Raw genomic sequence first — 14,786 nt, forward strand, 5'->3', positions numbered from 1 at the left:
ACTATGAATTTAGGTGATAATAAGCTCAAAATCTTGCAAATCTTGTGCACACATTTGTGCACAGTTGATTGTGTCACACCAAAAACCACACCAACTAGTCTCATTGATCCTGCATTTCCTAGATACCATAGAGTTACTAACAGTGCTTTCTCAAGCTTTACTGGACTGTATTCATTGCTCATACCACCCCAATGTAGAGCCTCATGAGGGAACATACTATCAGTCATTTGCTCTACTTTTAAGATGTCATAGACAACTTTAAAAGTTGCCTTGGACAACCGAAAATGCTTCTGAAACCTTGCTTCAGTTATCTTTGGAAAAACATTCTCTGCAAACTCTGTGATCTGAATATGTTCCTGGAAAGAAGAAAAGACTGAACAAATTAGTCTTTTCTTATACCTTTCAAGCCTGAATATAGCATCTTTTATTCACTAAATTAACTTTCTTTTATTATCTAAAGCTCTTCTCAGGCGGAAGTGCTTAGCTGCAACTAAAGTTATCACCTCACTTAAAAACGTTTAAAAGAATTTTCTGAATTGGTACTGGAACCCACCCATGACTAAATCCCAATTTATAATTTCCAAAGATTCTTTCTTCAGCATTTGAAAATTTCTTAGCACTTTCCTTGGGGTACTATATCTCATCGTTAACAAAAGAAACAGAACATTTAGGAGGAATGAGTCCCAATATTTCACTCTTATAGGGGTAAAGAAATACTGGAATAGGCTAATAATATTATGATAGTAGAAAGCTATGTTAAGCTTCTGATGCAGAGTGCTCTACAGGAAAACTGGATGACTTTAATGTTCATTATGCATCTACCAAACCTGATGCAATCCTATTATATACTCCAAAAATACTGTATTATAATGCGGCGTACCAGAGAACCGAGAACAGCGAAGAAAAACGTCTTTTTTGCCAAATGAGAGACCTGAGAACTGAGAACAGAGACCTACGACCAGAGATCGAACAAGCACCTAATCAGTAATGCCAGGTGCCTGACTTTAGATTGCGCACCAAGGGAAGCGAAAATGCGCCATCGGCGCATTTTTGCTATATAATTTTGGGTGGACTTCGAAATTCAGGGTAAATTAGGTCTTGCAGGGATGAGTGAAAAAAAAGAAGAAATCAGAGACAATATTACCAGATAGCGTGAATTTTGCTTTTCAGAATACTAGAACTCGAAATTGGTAGGATTCAGTCTTCATTGACAGATTTCGGCACCATATTCCGAAATCTGAAACAGTGAAGCATTTTTGACTGATTACATGCGCTTTTGTGGTCGAAATTTTCTGTTCTCAGTTTCTGGCTTGACAAGAAAGATACTATCCTTAGTTCTCTGGTATGTCACATGTCAGAGAATTAAATAAAAAAGGGAATCAAAGAAGATCTAAAAAAAAAAAATACTTGCCAATATCTAAGGTGGTATTTTACATTACTTTCTGGCTAATATGCTGATTTATTCCCTATAAACAATAGAAATTGTGATTAAAGAACTAAAAAAAGAAATGGGTACTCAGTATACAGGTCTTGCAATATAGATAAGTCGTACAAAAAACGTGGAAATTAAAAGCACATTTGATAAAGATAACTAATAGATAGGATTTTCTAATGTAGAACTAAAGAGAAGCATCATCCTCGAAGGTCACGTCTCTCCAAAGTTTCATTTAGGTAAGTGACATCAAAGTTTACTTCTTCTTACAATGTTCTTATGGCAGCGCAATTCTAATCTTGAAAAATACGTAGACTAACAAACTTAGGTACGAGAACAAAATGTTTGATAGATTCCAAAATATGAATTAGAACGACATGAACGACCAAGTCAAACATAAGAAATTAACCCGACCGTTATTAATGCAACTATCTATAAAATTGCAGGCTAAAGACTATGTTCTGAGATTTTGTCATGAAACAGAAGCCAAAGACATACATATGAGACAAAATTGTATCTGACAAGGTCCTTCAACAGTTCCAATTGTTATTTTATTTGTGTTTTCCTTTTAATGAACTTCGAATTAGTTTTGTACATTTTTAAATCATATATTGTATTTGTTTTCGACTAGTATTCAAGATCATTTTCAAAGTTAAACAGCAAACCCTCCTTCTGTATTGCCCAAAATTTCCTCAAGAGTTTTATTTTCATTGTCATTGAATTTTTTTTTGATGTCATACATGGCAATAGTAAATCTACTCAGCATACCGGGTATAGGATCAAAGCCCCTGCAGTACTTTCCTTGGCTATTTAGCTAAAGTCAGATGGTCACAGTAGAGTTAAGTATTTTAAGTTGCATCTTCTTTCGAATTTTGTACTTGACAAGATTCATAACAGAAAACACTCTCTCGACGAAAGGGTTGCTGATGGGTAAGCTTAAGACGGAAAGAGCTGCTTGAGCTATGTCGAACAAAGGTCAGCTTTTCCCACTCTTTTCTGTATTTTTTTTTTCGAAATTTGACCACTTTCCCATTTGGTTTTTCACGCTAAGGATAATGCAGGCTTTAATAATTTAAAATTTAGGTCGTCATGGAGCCTGGAATGCGTTATGAGAATCCCTACGGGGCTCTGAAAATTCCGCCTGTCTTTATAGACAGATTCCTGAATCTGTCAGTAGAAGTTGTCAGTAAACAATAGACTGGCGCAATGCGCCAATTTGAAAAATTCAATGCGCAATCAACTCAAAAAAGTGTCTATGCACCGAATTGCCAGGGGCTTATGGCCAGGGTTGTCTTATGAGCTTATTTCCCGCCAAACTGCCGGAAAAGTGTTGCATTTTCCCGCCGGCTTAAGATTTGGTCTATTTTATTGTGACCTGGCATAATTTTCAGCATAAACTGCTTTTTTGGGAAGAAATCACTATCTTACAATACTTTTCATGTCATAAAACGGAGCTGTAATTCCTGTGTGCACCAAAGGCTGAAAAGGACGAATTAAAGGGTATAGTTCTAAAAGTTGAGGGATATAATTTTGGCGACGGCGTTTGGCGCTAAATCTCACAAACCCACAAATTTTAAACAAAAGTGAAACGTGGTCTTTACTTCAGGTAAAAATTAATTACTCACATTATGGATAGCTTATAGGGGTTGTCCACCATCCAACAGAAAACTGCTAGCTTTGAATATTATATATTCAAATTACAAATTTGTAATTGTAGCAATTATTATAGGCCTATTTGTAAAGAGCATAAAATAAGGCATCAAGTGGTAGGCTATGTTCCTTTAGGCCTATTTCTAAGTCAATAGCCTAATATGAATAACAAAAATTGGTCAATATAAACCAAATCATATTATTGAGTTTCAAATAAAGTGAATACACCATTCAATGCCTTTTATTATGCTGATTACAAATATAGCCTAATAAGCATTTCTATTGGAAATGAATTTCAGCCCCCCCCCTATATAGGCTATACCTAACCTAACCCTGAATTGGCATATATAGGGGGGGGGCTGAAATTCATTTCCCATAGAAATGCTTATTATATTCGTAATGAGCATAAAAAAAGGCATCAAATTGTGTATTCACTTTAGTCCTAACTCAATAATATGATGTGGTATATATTGACTGGTATAGCCTATATAGGGGAGGGGGGGCTGAAATTCATTTCCAATAGAAATGCTTATTATATTTGTAGGCCTAGCCTAATCAGCATAAAAAAAGGCATCGAATGGTGTATTCACTTTATTTGAAACTCAATAACATGATTTGGTATATATTGACCAACAAATTTACCAAAGTATATTCTGGGAAGGTATTTTGAAGTACCTATCTCCAATCCTTCTCTCTCTAGAGGGTTCTGAAATTTGGCTACATGACAGGTCTTGGCCTATTAGCCTGCCTAGCCTATTGAAATTTTCCCAAAACAACATTTTACCTTAATTTTCAGTAAAGTTCTACAAAATCATATTATTGAGTTAGGACTAAAGTGAATACACCATTTGATGCCTTTTTTTTATGCTGATTACAAATATTATAAGCATTTCTATTGGAAATGACTTTACGCCCCCCCCTATATAGGTCACTACAGGGTTAGGTTCGTTATACCCATTATCGGGGGGGGGGGGCTGAAAATAATTTCCAATAGAAATGCATATTATATTTGTAATCAGCATAAAAAAAGGCATTGCATGGTGTATTCGCTTTTGTCCTAACTCGATAATATGATTTTGTAGAACTTTACCAAATTTTCAATTATCTGTTTCTTTTTCTCTGGCTTTAGTCCTGAAAATGCAATTCCTGTTATTTCAGTAGAATTTTAATTCATATTAATATTTTTTTTTTTAAATTAAGGAAGTGCATTTGCATCTCTTTAAAACCTTACAAATTGGGATTAAGTAAAGTTGTGAAGCTAGCCTAAAATAAATTTTGTTATACTTCATTTAAGCAGAAGATCTATTTTGCAAGGTTTCACTTTCATACCACACAAATTTTTAAAGGTCATCAAAGGTCAGGATCCTCTAGAGGGAGAAGGAGTGGAGGTAAGTACTTCAAAATACCTTCCCAGGACATATTTTGGTAAAGTTCTACAAAATCATATTATTGAGTTAGGACTAAAGTGAATACACCATTCAATGCCTTTTTTCATGCTGATTATGAATATAATAAGCATTTCTATCGGATATGAATTTCAGCCCCCCCCCCCCTATATAGGCTATACCTAACCTAACCCAGAATTGGCATTTATTGGGGGGGGGCTGAAATTCATTTCCAATAGAAATGCTTATTATATTTGTAATCAGCATAAAAAAGGCATCAAATGGTGTATTCACTTTAGTCCTGACTCAATAATATGATTTCATAGAACTGCTACCAATATTTTAGCCTGTAGACCCATATCTGAAAGTTTCATTTTCCTAACCTAACCCCTTTTAAAAAATGCCAAAAGTAGATAAAGTAGAATTTTACTGGAAATTGTTGGGGAATTTAACGCAAAATATCCAAAAGTAAGCAGGATGGGTACTTTTTATGCTTACAGTATTGATATAGAATCAAGGACTGTTATAATTTCTTACTTTTCTTCCCTTCCCCTTCTAGATTTTGAGACATATCTTTACTAGTAATCTCATGAAAAAAAACAATTTTTCATATTAAAAATAGAAAAACAACAAAATTGCTACCAGTATAATTTGTTACAAATTTTAGTTAGCCCCCCCCCCCCCCCATTTCATCATCAATGGATAATTTTCTCCTTAATTGAAATTTCCTTTGATGTGTACCTTTAGTCAAAATACATTTTTATCAATTAAATTGATTCCTCAGTTTTTTTTATGTCAAAAAGATATAAATCAAGTTGTTAGAAAGGGATATGGACAACTTATTTAATTCATAGCAATATGAATTATCATGGCATAATTTATTCATAGCAATTTTATATGATCAACAATCTGACAGTTTTGCTTTTCCAATCAAATTATAATGTTTCACTAGGTTGATCCACTTCCTCCATGCATGGGATAATTTATGTAAATACACTATACAGTTACTTTAGAAAAGCTTATGTACTGGTGTTATAATTTTCACCTAAATTCAATATATTTTGCCAATTAATAAAATGCTTTGTGCCTTTGTTTCACTTGCTGGCATTAATAGTTATGTTTCATTTTCTATAAGATATGAATACTTCGAAATATTCTATTATTTATAGCTTTGGCCTCAGTTGGGTATTATCAAGCTGAGATAAACTCACTGCAACACTATCTTGATCAGAATTTTGTTTGAATTTCCTGCCCTACATAGTGTTTCCACAAATTGTTAGCTGACAATTCTATTTCTGCCCTCTAAACAAATTTTGTTGGCTAACAATTAGACAACGGAAAAACCCCATATATAACACAAGCTGTACTTAGCCTTCAAATTTATATCTATGAAAAGGCTTTGGCATATAAATAGTTTAAAGACAGTTGTTTACTTAAGAAGCATTTGGAAGTTTTAAACTTGTTCTGGTATGACTAGTGGCAACATTATAGGTTGATCAAACTAGCCATTTGTACCATAAAGTTGGCAGAGTGATATGTGTTATGCATCAATTTGCACTGTTATTTTCTATGTTTTGAAGTTAATTTGCAATTGGCTAGGCTATCAGTTTAGTAATTCAACACTCCATGAGAAAACATGCTAGTAAAAGAAAAGTAGGCTAGTACCATTTTATTTCTTTTTTTTGGTGCTAGAATTTTGTTTCTATTGAGCTCAGGGCCAAAGCTCGGGGGGGGGGCATTCACCCCCTAACATAGTCTAAAGTCATGTAATTTATTTAATTAATGCAAGTTTGCATTAATTAAACTTGCTCTTAATGCAAGTTTATTAGATCAACCTATTTTGCCCCCCCCCCCTAAAAAATCTTGGATCTGTCACTTGCTGAGTTAATCCTTACTTACAATTCATTACCATTTACTATTTAATATCTAAATATCTAAATAGTATATCCATCCATAGGAATAGGCTAAATCAAGTTCTAGAAGCTAATAAAAAATTTCCATATCCATTGATCCATTATGATGAATAAACCTGCAGCAAAAAAAAAATAGATGAATTTTCCAGAATCATGCACAAATGGTTGTGTTGCATGAAAAGACAGTAACCTAGGATGAAAGTAAATATATCATTTTAGGCCTATGCCTTTTTTATGCTTTTTCATAATTCAATAATTGCTTTAGGGGTGAATCATATTGTGAGCTCTTAAATGACTAAACAGGTTCAAAATAGCCCATAGTAACTAAAAATTTAGAACATATTTCTAAAAAATTGATTGGTGAGAAAATATCGCCATTTGTTGCTGATTCAAGAATAGTAATTATTATCTTCCTTTAGTGTTAGCAGTAAAGTGTTATTTTGAAAGCAAATGTGCAGGAATTTTTTTAAAAAGAGCTAGAAACCCCTCAAAAATGACATCAGTTTTGGTGTGACATGCTTTTTAAAGACATTTACTTTTAACACTAAGAAAAATAATAATTACTATTCTTGAATCAGCCACAAATGGCAGTTTTTTCTCACTAAACAGTTTCTTTTTAGAAATATGTTTTAAACTTTTGGTTACTGTGGACTTTTTTACCAGTAAAGGCTCAAAATATAATGCCCCACGTAAGTTATTATTGAATAATGAAAGAGCCTAGAAAAGGTATCAAGTGATGTATTTTCTTTCATCCTAGCCAAATTATGTTGAAAACTGCAAATTTATGGCAATGTCAACCAAAAGCAATTAAGAAAGGTAAAAGTTGAGAAGGATTTGAGGTAAAATGTTGTCTGGCTTATTGTTGGCTTGTTTTTCAAAGACTTTGTCTTATTTTTGGCTTGTTTAAAAAAAACTGTGGATTAATTTTGGTTCATAATCTGACAACAATGCTGTTTAACCATCATTGGCATGGAAAAACTGACAAATGCAAGGAAAATGTTACAAAGGTTAAAAAACAGCAGATACAACTTTTGGTAAGGCAGATACCACTTGTTACTCAATCCTTTGGTTTTTATCACAAATTAATATATTGATTTTGGTAATTTATAACAATATGCTGATCTGGGGGGGGGGGGGTGCTTACTACTTACATAAAACAAAAGTAAAAACTGAAAAAAATTACATTTGTTTGATATTTGGCAAATTTTTTATTTTTTCCAATATATTGGCAACTTTGTACTGATCACATTATAAAGAATTTGAAAACAAAGGTAGCTACTACATAAAATAATACAAAAATGTAGAAACCATCTTTAACTCACAATTAAAAAAAATAAATTCTGTATTCACATATTCCCATTGTCTGTTTCAATGTTCCATTTTAGGATTTTCCCCTAAAATGGGAATTCTTCTAAAAGTGCACTTTTTTTCTTTAAGGAATTTTATGATTTAACATTTCAAATTTGTCAAGATTATTCTCCTTAGATTTGTGAACTACATTGGCCTACATAACAAGGAATAAAGAAATAAATAAAAGATTAACAAGAATTAGTTTTTAAGGCTAAAAACAATGCTGATCAAAACAAATATTTTGAGATGACAACCACCTCTTCTTCAGTGCTATAAGAAAAAGTTAGAAAGAACACCTTGACATTTTCTGAAACAATCATGAAAAAATTACATAAAATTTTCCTTTGAATGTGCCTGATTAGCTATTAATACAGCAATCTCTTTTATTAAAAAAAACAGCAAAAAAAGAGATTAAGCAATTATTACCAAATTTTGGTTTTTGTGTTTGAAAAAGCTGTTCTATAGTATATACCAGGACTGTTTGTTCTTATATTTGTTGTTTTACAGACTTAGAAATCTTTAACTTTTGGTTTGGTTTTACTTTGTTGTTAGTAAAATCCCATGACATTCATTATAAGGAATCTAAGATTAGAATAAGAACTTTCACCCTCTGCTTGTTCAAGGGATGCCACCTAGAGGACAACAATTAACACCTAGATTTTGAAAAAAAAAACACTTATCTCATTGTATCTTCATTTTAAAAATATTGTTGTACCCCTCCCCCATATCTTAGCATTGGCACCATTGACACCTTGTAGGTTCTATTGATAAAAACTCTTTACTGCTTGAACTGTTGTATTTTGTTAAATTGACAAAAAATTCAAATGAATGTCAACACAGCTAAATCTTGAAAAACTACACAGAAAGGTTTTTTCTTGATGTGAATCAAAGTATTAAAGGATTATATTTTGTTTTCTACAGGAAAGACATCCTGGTCACTAAAGTTGAAATAGACTATAGGTGAAGGTTTTATGCCTAAAATATGTTGCTTTTCTTCTTTTTTTGATTACACTAGCTTTATTTTTTGTGTGGGTGTGTGTCTTTATACTATAGTAACTTACCAAATCTATCAAATGTGTTTTTTTTGCCTAGTACAGTGCAATTATACAATTTTACAGATCTGTTGACAAATAAATCCCTTTCATATGGTCCAGATTCTAATATATGACAATTAAGCCAAATAATTAAAAGAAATTGTTTCAAACATCAAAAAAAGATGTCCAAAGGATCCAAAAAGATGTCAAAAGGTGTAAAAGTAACTGGCCTTCAGTTGCTTAGGGCAATACTGAAGTTTCTTGGAAGTAAAGAATTTTTTTACACCAGGACCAGTTTGGATTCCATGCAAAACATTCAAAAGAACATGCATGTAATAGACTTCTTCAATTTATGCAACAGTCTTTATTTCTGACCTCATTCCTGAAGCCATTTTCGTTTATGTAAAGAAAGCTTTAAACAGTCTTACCCACAAGATCCTTATCAGTAAACTAGCTCATCACAGCGTACGTAGGGAAGCATTTTCATAGCTCTCTTCATACTTCACATGCAGATTTATTGCTGCTGAGGCTGTAAACCAGTAAGTCCAGTTGAGTACCCCAAGGTTCAGTTCTTGAGGCATCTTGTTTCCTCATCTATATCAACAAGCTCTGCTAGCTTTTTAGCACCATAACTTCCAATGTCAGCTGTAGATTGTTTCATAAAAGTTACTTTCTGGCTGCCTCAACTTCTGTGTCTGATAATAGAATGGGCATTTGCAGATGACAGTAGCCTACTCTAGGTGCTGTAGCTACAGATTAAACATCAAACAATTACATTCATGCTTTAAACAATTACTGGGAAGATATTTCATTGGTTTGATGATAATCTACTTACTTTAAATGTAAAGTAGTTGTACCTTCTTATGTATTCCCATACAGGTAAGAGTTGTCCCATGATAACAAAACTTTGTATGCCAAGAAGTTCCACAAATTGTGCAATATATAAATCTGTTTAATTCCTGTGAATTTTTTGATAGAAATGTCATTTGAGCAGCATATTGATTTAATAAGTCAAAGTTTTGTGTGGACCTGAAATCATCTGGAAACTTATGTAAGTATTTTCTTACCCTGTCCTCTGTCTTTTATACTTCCATCTGATTTATCCTTATCTGTATTACTGTTTGTCTGTGTGGGTGTCTACATTTTCTCTCTGCTTGCTTATGTCTGCCAGTTTCAAGGTAAAGCAGCTGGTCTCACAATAAACAACACACACTCCTGTTGATGTCCTGAAGAGGAAGGGTGTTTATATTTTATTTTTGTCTTTGCTGACATATCAATGCATCCTTGGAGAGCCCCCTTCTGCTTTTCTGGACTAATTCAATGAAATCCATATGGAGTTGGTTACCAGGATGACGTATGGTTCTAGCCACTCCCTCAGTTTGTTTAGACTTTGGTCTGGATGCAACTGCAAAACCTACTTGAAACTCAATTCCTGCTGAGATCACACAATCCCTAATAGTTGCTTTTTAAGAAGCACGTGGAAGTTTTTTTTTTCCTAAGAATGAATGTTATATAATATTACTTGTATGTTGTCTTATGTTTAATTGATTTGTTGGGTATTGTCTAGTTAGTGTTAATTCTTTGACAACAAAAGCAATATTTTGGCATGTTTCTGATTGTCAGGTGACAGGGAGACATATTCTTAGGAACCGTTTATTAGTTGATTTATTTCATTTTTGAGAATAGTTTAGTGTGAATATCATTAGTATTATTTCTGATTATGTATTATCAGTTGTTTCTCAAATAACAGGCCATCAAGCCATTTGAGATATTGGCTTGTAATTGTTTACTTAATGAAATAAATGAAACTTAAAAATTACATCTTTCTAAGCTCTTTCTGAATATGATAACCTCTTCCTTTGCAATTGTAATTCTGAGCCACTAAGGCCAATTTGCCAGTAGAAAATGTTCAGGGTAAGACCCCTTAGACAGTGCCTAATCTCAAACAGAAATCTTGATTGAAAAGCATCTCTCCTGAACGTGAACAATAGGCTTCTAATCTGGACAGAATGTTTTTAGGTTTAGATAGTTGGGACTGGCTGATGGTTAGGATTTGGCTAGTTAGGCATGGCTGACTAAAATATTGGTAAACTTCGTTTTTCAAAGAATAACTTTAGACAGAAGGTCCCTATACAGCTATAAATTTTTTTTGAAAGCCTTATTTGGAAAATAAGGCTTTCCAAATTTGAGGCTTTTATTTGAGGTTTTTTTCTTTTCTGTAGGGGGAAGGAATCTTGGTGCTTGTGTATTATAGGCTGCTCATTCAAATTTGTGCTTTGTAAAACTCGAGAACAAACCGGTTCCTTAGTTCCTTTCTTTCAGCTTAGCGTGAGCCAAGACAAATACAAGTGACAGAATAGATGGGAACTATATATAGTTTGGACTACATATTTGTAAATAAGTGGGGGGGGGGGGGTGAAGTATTTGGACAGTTTGAAGTCAGAAAACAACTCTTACTTCATAATATGCAGAATACTTGTACCTAACACAAATTTGCATGCAGACCCGCTATATTTAACCCCCTCCCCCCCTTAATGTGCAAATATATAGCTCAAATTTGTTTCTAAAGTAACAAAGAAACTAACAAAGAAACCGGTTTGTTCTCGAGTTTCACACATCGTTAACAAGTTTACACAGCGTAAACTTGAGTGAGTGGCGTGTAATAAACAAGTACCATATTTCCTTCCCCCTACAGAAAAAAGTCAAAAAATTCTCAAATTTCGAAAGCCTTATTTTCCTGGGGGGGGGCTTTTCTGGGGAGTACTTACCAGGGAGGGGGGATTTTCTGGGGAGTATTTTCCACCAGGGAGGGGGTATTTTTTTGCGAGGGTATTTTCTGTGGGGGGTGGGGGAATATTCCTTGGAGGGGGTATTTTCCACTGGTGTACTTGTCAAACGGAAACAGCAGCAATATCTAAGGACCGGCTGGTATGAAACCTGTCGTGGTATACCTTTGAAACTTTAAAAGTATATTGAGAGATATTGAGAAAGGAACGGCGGGCAGCTCATCCCTCCCTTTTTGCCCTTTCAGATGTCGCCTTTATCATGGACATAAATTTTAAAAAGCCTTTTCATTCGAAAAAAGTCAAAGTATCTAATAGCTGTGCCTCCAGGGCTGCCATGCCCTCCATACCAAAGGCTAAGTGTAGAATTTTTATAGTATATATTATTATATTCTCATTTATTCATGTTTATTCTAAATGAAGAGAGATGGTAATTTAATTCCTCTCTCCATACCCTTTCCTATATTTATCTGAAGGTTCATGAAGATTTGACTATTTGGGCATTGAAATGCACTCTCTGAGGCGTCTGGTATCCCTCAAACCAGCTCAGTGAGAGGTGCCACCCAAGGCCGTATACAGGGAGAGTGGGGTTGAACCTTCCTTAAATGTTTGTCTGACTCGCAAAAACGTAACAGAAATGGATATAAACAATTTTTTATGCTTTTTTAGTTTTTTTGTGTCCCCCCCCCTCCCCCGCTGAAAAAAAACCTTGTGTAAAACAGCCCTCGAAAAATATCCTGGATATGGCCCTGATGCCACCCCTCCTTTATAATAGCTGATATGCAATTATACAATTTCCTTTGTTCTTTCTTTATAGGGAGAGTGGTATATGCAGGGACGGATTTTGGAGAACCTCCAAAGTGTATGGTTAACATTGGAGTAGAAAAATGGTTTATGGCTCAAAAGAAAGCCCCAGAACTGCAGCATAAATTGTGATTTTTTCAGATTCTTCTTGTGTAGCTATAAGAAAAAAAACGAGGGGTGTCCCTGTTTATACCATTTGTCCCACTAAATACCGGGGGGTGGTATATCTTGGGAAACGAGGTGGTATACTCTTGGACATAGTAAAAGATTCATGTATTGGTAGAAAACTTTGACTATTCGTCATATAAAAACTTTATTCAAAATTCAACTTCAAAAGTAAAAATATCTTAGGCACACTAGCAGTTAGCAAACAAAAATATGACGCTGCTCTTGAACCTGTACTGGGCGCTGGGGTAGGAGGCGAGAACTTTTTCAAAATGTCTTCCTTTGGATAATATATTGAGTCATCTCGATCGGGCCACTTCCACTTTCTTAGACCGGCCATGCACATGACACTCACTCTGACACTGTTCTCGTTTTTCTCTTGGACAGAGCCAGGAAAATATCCTCCTTCGTAAACAACTTTAACAAAATCTCCTGTGGAGACACTGTCAAAGACAGTGTCTTTCTCTGTCTCACTTTCATCTTCCGATTCACCTAGTTTCATTGAGTCATCACTGTCATCATCAAGAATCATTTTTTCATCATCACTTCCTTCTGAATCCACAAATAGCTTTTTTGTTGTCTTGTCTTTTTTTGCTTTTCCAGTTCTTCCAACAGTCCCAACTTAGCCTTACCACCCTGTGCTTTCTTATCTTTTCTTTTGGCTTTTTGTTCTTCAATCTGTCTTTTCACAGGAGTGTTAGTAAGTATCTTTGTAGAGCCTTTCTTCCTGCCTCTGCCACTCAGTACAAGTGGCTTTGCTTTAGGATATGGCCATGCTTGTTTTGGTGTCAGAGTAACTGAACAAGGCGAAGAAGTTTGCTCAGGCCCACCTGTACTGGAGGTTTTGGCCAGGTTGTTTTCGGTTTCAACTAAATCTAAAGAATCAGGTACAGGTCTGTCAGTTACAGTAGAGGTTAGAAAATCCTTTTCTTTAAAGATGTTTGGGTTGTAGGGCCAAAGCCATACCTTTTTGAAGCCCTTCATTATGTTGTTTGGTGTGAAAGCTTTGGCCAACAAGAGATGCAATCATATATCATCACGGTCTTCCCTGGATTGAATAGCATCTAGTTGTCCACAGCCTTGTTGTATTGGCATTTGAAGTGAAAATACACGCAAATGTCCAATGGCTGGAACCTGTGGCTGCAGTGAGGTGGTGTTGTTAGTTAAGTGATACCAGACTCTTTCGCAAACTGCACAACAGCATAACAAATATGGGAGAGAGAGAGGGAGAGAGAGAGAGAGAGAGAGAGAGAGAGATAGAGAGAGAGAGAGAGAGAGAGAGAGAGAGAGATAGAGAGAAAAATAGAGAGAGAGAGAGAGAGAGAGAGAGAGAAATAGAGAGAGAGATATAAACAGAGACAGAGATAGAGAGAGAGAGAGAGAGAGAGAGAGAGAGAGAAAAGAATTCTTACTGTAGGCCTATTCTCTGCACTCAATATAAGAACTGAAGATAATTACGAAACCTTGCTCCTAGAACGGCCAAGCCGCCTATGGGCTGTGGGTGGATTCTATTCGTAAACATGCTATTTCCAGCCAATCCAAGCCCTCACCAGTTGCAACACCAACTCAAATGAATCAACTTTATTACCCTTTTCTCTCCCCGTCAATTTCGAACCAAAATTGACTCACCCATAGAGCTATGCAGTTACAATTTGTGACTTTAACTTCCTATGCAATAAAAGAAAAAGAAGATGGTTTTACCACTACTAAGAGAAAATTAAAGATTGCCACAAAGAGGAAAAGGGATAATTACAAACTAAAAAGAGAAAAAAAAAGAACTTTTATCTTAAAAACAAGAACCAAAGGTTCCAATATGTGGTATATCATGTCCTACTGCATACCACTTGGCCTTGTCCCAATATATACCATGCGACCTCTACTTGCAAATTGTGTCCGATTTTTTTTACTGTTGCATGTTTTTCGACAAAATGGCCACGTAACATGGCCTGATGTAGTAGCTTTCGTTTGCTATCTTACACACACAGTTTCCACAAACCATTACAAAATAAAACACAAAAAATTATTGCCCAAATATTTTTTGGGGGTTTACTCAAAACTTTGAAGTCAATTTTCTCAAAAATAAAAATAGCAAATTACCAAAATGATAGAACGGTCATGTCCACCATTGAATGAACTATACTAGGTGACTTTTGAATTTTTCAAAGAATGCTAGATGGCAGATAAGTAGGCTACTGTGTCCCACCTTGTACCCGTCCCTGCATATACCACTCTCCCCTTATGTCAATGTCAATTATGTCAATTTTAATTTC

At 34.8% G+C, this 14,786-nt stretch overlaps 1 protein-coding gene across 2 annotated transcripts in view; it reads left to right on the forward strand.

The window, feature by feature from the left end:
- The first annotated feature begins 3,002 nt into the window (after positions 1-3,002).
- The window catches only part of Naxe (NAD(P)HX epimerase), a 41,282-nt gene continuing 29,498 nt past the window's right edge, over positions 3,003-14,786 (forward strand). Inside the window, exon 1 of one of the 2 annotated variants that reach the window (XM_089104621.1) lies at positions 3,003-3,038. The gene's annotated coding sequence lies outside the window, so the exon portion shown is untranslated. The remainder of the gene's footprint in view (positions 3,039-14,786) is intronic. The other variant, XM_089104620.1, reaches the window with a different exon arrangement.

This window comes from Artemia sp. Qi Xiang Cuo, chromosome 18, assembly GCF_049724085.1.
Source record: "Artemia sp. Qi Xiang Cuo chromosome 18, ASM4972408v1, whole genome shotgun sequence".
Lineage (NCBI taxonomy): Eukaryota > Metazoa > Arthropoda > Branchiopoda > Anostraca > Artemiidae > Artemia > Artemia sp. Qi Xiang Cuo.